Here is a 7679-nt window from a genome sequence, read left to right as displayed (position 1 = left end):
GTTCTAATGCTGGGTCTTTGAGGTTTGTTCTGTGCTTATGACTAGAATCTAGCTCTTTTAGTTCCTGTTTTGGTGGGATTACTTGTGTAGGCATGACATGGATCACATCCTCAGGTTTTGCAACTGGTGGTTCTAGTAAATCTTGGGCTGTTTGAATCATTTTCTGGCACATTTCAAACCTTTGCTTTTCTAGTTCCACATAGGGATATGTCATCCACCTGTGTTCTTGGGTTTGGTTGTTTTTGAGCCTCACATCATAGGCTTTCAAGAGGGCATCTAATGTCTCATTAACCTTCTTTGCCAACACAGATCCTCCTGAATTAGCACTTCTCGGTTTCTCATCTATGGATGGTTCTTCTAGAGGTTTAACCATCTGTGTAGGAGAAGGTGCCTCCTTTTCCTCATGTTGTTTTATCTTCTCCTCAGCTTTGGTAATCTTCTCAGCTAGGGATTTTTGCTCTCGTCCCCTGCGTGCTTTCATCCTAGTCTTTCTAGCTTTCCAACTATTTCGTTTGCTCTTGGTTTTCTGACTAGGTGCGTCTGTCTTTGGTCCATCATCTGTCTTTGGACTCCTGTCACTTTCCGTGTTCTTTGTCTCTGGATTCTCATCAGCTTTCTTTTGATCTTGTGCTCTCGTAACCACTTGAACTGGTACAACATTTTCATTTTCTGAGCTCCTAGGGAGCTGAACAATCCCTAATACATTTGTCGTGATTTTCTTGATTTGGTTTGGTTTTTTCGGGAAATCGGGGATCAAGTGAGTGATGCCACACTCAAGACAATAGGCATTTACTTCAGTGATCTCCATATGAGGACATTGTTTGACCAAGTGGTTGTCACGACTTTTGTGCCAATCTGTCTCTGGTTGAGGAGATTCTTTTAGCATTTCCTCTTGGCTATAAGCAAGCTTTGACCTAGATAAGCCGCTCTTTGCAATGAATCGCAATGTCTTTTCGTCCATTTCATACCTTCTTTCTTTCGACTGAACCCCAGGAGGTGGTGGTTGTACCGGCCTCACCACTCCATGTGTTTCTCTCACATTTTGTTGCTCCGAAGGGTAGTACTCACTTTGGTTGCTATACCACATTGTAGTTGGTACTGGCGTTGGTTTATTTGATGCTTCCATCATTGGCATGTATCTCATGTCTACCGGCATTCTAGCACCTGGCAGCGGAGATTGTTGTCCTAAGACAAGCTGTGGCCTTAAAACTCCTATTGGTCCTGGCGCATTCTCCGTAATGTATCTAGGTGGAATAGGTGCTTGTGGAACAGGTTGTACATACCTCTCCCTAGCATTTTCTATGCTATAATAGCACTCTTCCCCCGTATGGTTCGTCCATTTTCTCTCAATTTCACACCACTTCGGCTCTCTCGAATCAGACCTTACAAGAGGAATCAACCTCTTGACCAAGTCGTTGATAAACTTTTCTTGATCAATAGGTGTCGTTGGCTTGGAAATGGACTCACTTATCTGTGAAACACTGTGCTGAGAGGATCTGTCATCTCCTTGACTCTTTAAGTCCTTTTCTTTGTATGCCTCATAGTTATCCACTAGATAAAGAGCTTCTTTGATCAACTCGTTTAGCGTCATCGTCCTTATCATATGCAGATCCTTTTGAAGGCCCACATGTCTCATTCCTTGGATAAAGATCAACATTAGTCGTGCTTGCGTAGGTAATTCTGCTCTCGGACAGAGCTTAAAATATCTCTTGAGCCGTAATGATGCTTTGTGTACTGATTCATCCTCTTTCTGTTTGAATCTATGGATTTGCGAGACCGTGTTGTGAGCAATGCCTTTTGGCGAGAATTCTTCAATAAACTCCTCAAACAGCTCATCTAGTGTCTCCAAATCCCATTTTTCCACCGATTCAAACCATGTAGCTGCATCATCTTCTAGAGTCAATCCAAATCCCGCAAACTGTCGCAAAATCTGAAACTTCCTCTGCTCTAATCACTCTTCTAAAAGCCGTTACGTGATCTCTCGGATCTTTATCTCCGGAGTATTTTCTGTTTACCTATTTCTGGACTTGGGATGGTCTAATTCATCGATTATCTACAAGTCTAACCAGAGACTCTCCCAATCCTTCTCTCATTATCGCTCTTGAAGGGAATCCTGGTGGCTCTTTTCTCGGAATTCCTATAGGAATTCTCGTGTTTGGTGGAGGCATTTGTGGTCCTTCATTGACCAAATATCCACCTCTTTCTAGTACAGTCTGTGGATTTATGCTTTCTACATCTCTGTATTCTCGTCCATACTTGTCGACAACTATAGATCTCCATTGACAGTCGACTTCGTATCTGTAGACATATAAGAGCTTGTAATACGTTATCTCTTCTAGGTATGGATATGAGCACCTATAAAGATTGACCTCATTGTCTTCAATGTGTCTATATAGTCCTTCACTCTCATGAACAATCATCCAAACTCTCTCAACAAGATGGATCTTTATCAATTGCATGTTTGGAAGATCCATTGTGGGAGGATATTCCTCTATCATCGGGATCTCCAAGCTTGTGTAAGCTGCGTTTGAATCTAGGGTAGACATGAGTTCTAGGCTTAAGAGCTTTTGCTTGGTTCAAGTAGACTTAGTCCATTGTGTTCAAGTTCTTTGGTTAGGGAAGAGTCCAAACTATGTTCAAAACCACAACCGTTTCGTCACAATTCTCGCAAATTGTCGCTTTCAGACACCCCTAACTTGCGGATGAATTTTGAGGCCTCAAACGACCTTTTTTTCAAAGTTGAGCTAAATGGTTGCCATAAGCATACATTTAGTTCAAGTTTTTCTCTAAGATCTGTAGAGCCGCTCTCAGGCTACATTTTGATGTAAAAACTTTTCCGATCCGATACCGTTTGCGAAAGTTATGGCCAAAACAGTGAAATGCAGTTCAGACTAGTCAAAATGAGTCTAAATTCAATTTTAAAAGAAGATTTGGGATCTCTGTGACACTGTGAACACTTCTGTATGGTCAAAATTTCAGTTGGACCCTAAAACTGGCCTAGAGACATCCTACGTGTAGGATGTCTATATGCTCAGAATTTAACAAAATTTGGTCCAGAGACTCCCATTAAGTCCAGCAACACAATGGTATGCTCAAAATTTTATTTGGACCTAAAAATGGCCTTGAGACATCCTACGCATAGGATGTCTTGTTGCTCAAAATGACTTGAAATTTTCACCCCAGCTTCTCCTTGATGTGTTGATCACAGTGGTGTGCTCATAGGTTGGTTTGGAGTCCTAAATCAAGCCGGAGACATCCTATGCGTAGGATGTCTAACTGCTCATATTTTGTCCAATCTTGATCCCAAGATTCTCCTAGTGCTCAACAACACAATGGTATGCTTAGATTTGAATTTGGATGCCAATAGGTCAAGATTTGGGTTGCATAAGCTTCTAGTGCACTCCAAGAGTAGGATGTCTGACAATTCTTGTCTTTGCTTGGTAAATAGGCCAAACAAGGCCCAAATTCACTTTTGAAAAAAGTTCTGGAATCCTTGAGACACTTAGTACCTCCCTGTATGGCCAAAGTAGAATTTTGACCACTTTATGACCGTGGAGACATCCTACGCGTAGGATGTCTTTTTGCTCTATTGCAACTCAAACTTTCACTATAGCTTCCCCTTGATGTGCTAAACTCACATCTATTTTTACTTTTTGATTCTGACACCTATAGATTGGTCAAATGATCAAGAATATGTTCAAAAAGCCTGATGTCTGTTTTGATGAATTCCCAAGTCAAACCAACTTCAAATTGGACCAAATCTGCCTAGGAGGCTTATATAAGGCTATATGACAACATGGTATGGTCACAGGAGAATTTTGGGCTTAGAATCATGCAGTAGACATCCTACGCATAGGATGTCTTTTTGCCCAGAATGAACCCAAACTTGGGCCAAAGATTCCCCTTGTCTTCAGCAACCCAATGGTATGCTTAGATTTGAGTTTGGATGTCAAAAGACCCCAAAACTAGCTATTCTTGCCTTTTGTCTGTCCAAAAATGCTAAAGTCTATTCAATCTTCACTTTCAGTGACCCAAATGAGATGAAATTTATCACAGGGACTCAATACAACATTTAGAACATGCCTATAGAGTCGTCCTATGGTTTGGTCTCAAAATTAGGCCTTGGACACAATTTGGGTAGGATGTCTGGCAATTCTCATCTTTTGGCTTTGATCTGTCAAAATTTGGTCAAATTTCCACTTTCCAGGTGAAAATAGGGTAAAACCTACCTTCTAAACACACTGGTAACCTCAGATTTTCAAAAAAATGCCCAGATCACCCTGTAGACATCCTACGCGTAGGATGTCTACTGCTTATTTTTTGAGACTGAAGTGTCCCTGATGCTTCCTTATGCTCTCAGCAAGTGCAAGTATGCGTCACAATTGCAAAAACATGCAAAAATCACTCAATTTAAGCCTTTTCTGAAATTTTACGTTTTCTGACTCCGCGTTTTGGCTTTTGGTCAACAAAAATAGGGAAAAACACTCAAGTCAATATGTTACTAGGGTAAAACCTACCCTCTAAACACACTGGTCAACTCAGAATTTCAAAATTTGGTCTCCAGAACCCCCTTGAGACATCCTACGCGTAGGATGTCTATGTTTAGAGAATTGCAGGTTTTCTTTACAGAACCCTTGCAAATGCTCTTTTATATGCACAACATCAGTCAGTCATACAAAAATATCCACAAAAGCTTGTTTAATGCATTTTTTCCCTCAAAAGCACACTTTTTTGTGATTTCAAATGAAATCAAGCACTTTAGCAAATAATTCAGTGCTGAATAGCTCTAGATCAGAATCGGATCACTTACCTAAAGCTACTCCTACATATCATATGGGGTTTTGCATCTATGAGTAGAAAAACACTTCACTGCCACACATGGACTAGTAAACGCTTTTATCACCTCACAAATCACTCGACCACCAACAACTACTCTAATCCACAGATCCTAACTAAACCTATCTAGTCGCAGACCCTCTGCAAGACACACGCTTCCTGGCTATCCACTTGATCGCGGAATATCCTCTTCTGGATCCACTTAAGAAAAATGCTTTCTTTAGCGAAAACTAAATCAAGCAACCATCACACGAGTGTTAGTAGGAAACCTACTTAGGTCCTTGTGTCCCCGGCACCGGCGCCAATGTTGGAAGAGAGCGACTCACACACCCATGAAGTGCATGCAAACACTACCTAGATCAACATAATGTCAATCGAGGACACAGATGACACGATAGGCACACAGAGGAAATATCTTTAGCTTGTCAAGCTGAGACCATCCTACACATACAACACTCTGGAAGGCCAACTATACCACAATCAAGAACCTCACTGCTCTCAACTACACCACCTAGCCACATACACACATACGAAAGGTAACTCACCTAATCATGCCAGATTCGTACGAAACTTAAGGAACACCATCCCCTCACTAGGAAACACATGTCCCTAAGCTTCTACACTCAAAACCCTCACTTTAAACACATTTGCAGAAAACACGTAGGATGACAGAGAAGAATTTTGAAAGTGCCCGAAACTAAAATTTATGAGTACCTATGCGTAGCTTATGTCGCCACAATTCTATAGACTACTAGCACGTAGAAAACAGACATCGTTTGATACACTTACGGCCACAAATAGCTCGTAGATGCATCGACATGTGCGTTTCGTCTCGTGTGGAATTCTTGGCGTTGTCGCATCGCTCTCCTCGAGCCTACAGCAATGGTGCAGTCGGATCTCCAATGTGTTGAGCGAGCCGGGCGTAGCGAGAGGATAAAGCTCACGCTCACTCTCTTTTTCTCTCTCACACAGTAGACGGCAGCGCTAAAGTTTTGATTATGAAAAAAAGTCTCCTTTACAAAATGACCTAGGTACCTTATATACTAAGGCTAGCATAGGTTTAACCAAAAATGGGGTTGAAAGGGTCAAATGGCTTTGTATTTACAATTTGGAAGTGCCATTGCACCCTGACTTCTGAAATTAGAATAACTACTCATTACAAATGACGTTTATAGCCATAATCCACAGCATTTCATAACTCGCAAAAGATAAGACTTTGGTACGAAACTTGAGTTATGTTGTGTTGTTGACCCAGCGGTCAACATTAGGGACCTGCCCCTAACGTATATGCTTATGTAACTTGTAAAATTAAACCCCTCCCCTGCACTTATGTGGTGCAATAAGTTTTTGATGGTGAATCCCCTGGGATCGAACAAAGTCATCCAATTTAAACAATGGAGCTATCAAGCATTGTAAGGCATGTAATGTGTTACAATGGAGTGCCCACAAGTACAACATGGGCAGAGGACAAGATATCTTGTCTAAAACTAGTGTTTAATTTCTTTGAGTGTTTAGGCTTGTGATGGATCTTGCTTGGTTTTACCATTTTCTCGGTAAAGCTCCCTTGGCGTATGGTAAGATTCCATAATTAGATGAGCTTACTTGATGGCTGGGACTCTTTTCTTACCTCCCCAAAGCCAACCTTTAGCTACTTGATGTCCCATAGTATTTTTTCTCTTTGTCGTGGACCCAACATAGTTTCTTTTTCTCTAATATTCTTTGTAAGCTTCATGATGATTTTGGTGTTGCCTTTGATTTGTTGAGCATAGTGCTTTACATATTTGCTCAAGCACATACTTTCTTTGTATGCAATGCATCTCTCAAGTTGCAAAATTCTGCTTTAGTAACTTCGTCATTTCTTGGTGCAAGAATAGGTCTCTCTTTGAAGAACTCTTGAAATTTTTCTACATTGTTTACACCTATTTGAAAAAGAAAATGTTATGTAATTGATTTTATGAGTATTATTTTCTAATGATAATGTTTTAAACCATTTGAATATTATTTTTACCTTCGTATATTCAAGAAATTAGTTTTCTTTGATCATTTTTTTCAATCAACATTTTTTCATCAATTCTGATTCTTGGTTGATCAATTTTGTCTATTTTTCCATTACCAATAGCAAGAATCCATTCTGCATATTGTTTATTTTGTAAATTGGTATCTTTCTTTAACCTCGTGTTTCTCTTAGCTTTAGAATCTCTATATTATTCCATAATGGAGATTTTCATAGTGAAGCATTGACATTATCTGTTCTACTTCCTTTTGGTACAATTGCCAACATTTGTAAAAAATATTCACCTAAAAGAATAGTCTTTCCTCCAAAGGTTTGTTACTTGACATTAGATCTTTAAAATTCCTATCAAGTGCTTCAAATGCAAATCTATGAGTCCTCGGAGTTTCATCCCAGATAATTAAACTTGTTTTTTGAATCAAGTTTGCTAGTGCACTAATAATTTTTATATTGCAAGTACTTGTTGGAGTCAAATCCAATGGAAGTGCTTCAAATTCCTATCAAGTGCTTCAAATGCAAATCTATGAGTCCTCGGAGTTTCATCCCAGATAATTAAACTTGTTTTTTGAATCAAGTTTGCTAGTGCACTAATAATTTTTATATTGCAAGTACTTGTTGGAGTCAAATCCAATGGAATTTTGAAACACGAATGAGCCATTCTTCCTTTTGACAATAGTAGTGCTGCAATTCCAAATGAAGCGTAAGCCAATACAATTTTCCCATGCCCTCACAGTCATCTCAAAATACAATTGTACAAGTATGCTTTCCCAGTTCCACCAGGACCATCTAAAAAAGAAAATTTGGTTCTTCTTGTGAAATGGCTTCCATTATG

The sequence above is a fragment of the Adiantum capillus-veneris genome, chromosome 6 (assembly GCF_014529385.1).
Source record: "Adiantum capillus-veneris isolate H3 chromosome 6, ASM1452938v2, whole genome shotgun sequence".
NCBI classification, from domain to species: Eukaryota; Viridiplantae; Streptophyta; class Polypodiopsida; order Polypodiales; family Pteridaceae; genus Adiantum; species Adiantum capillus-veneris.
This window is presented reverse-complemented; position numbering follows the sequence as displayed.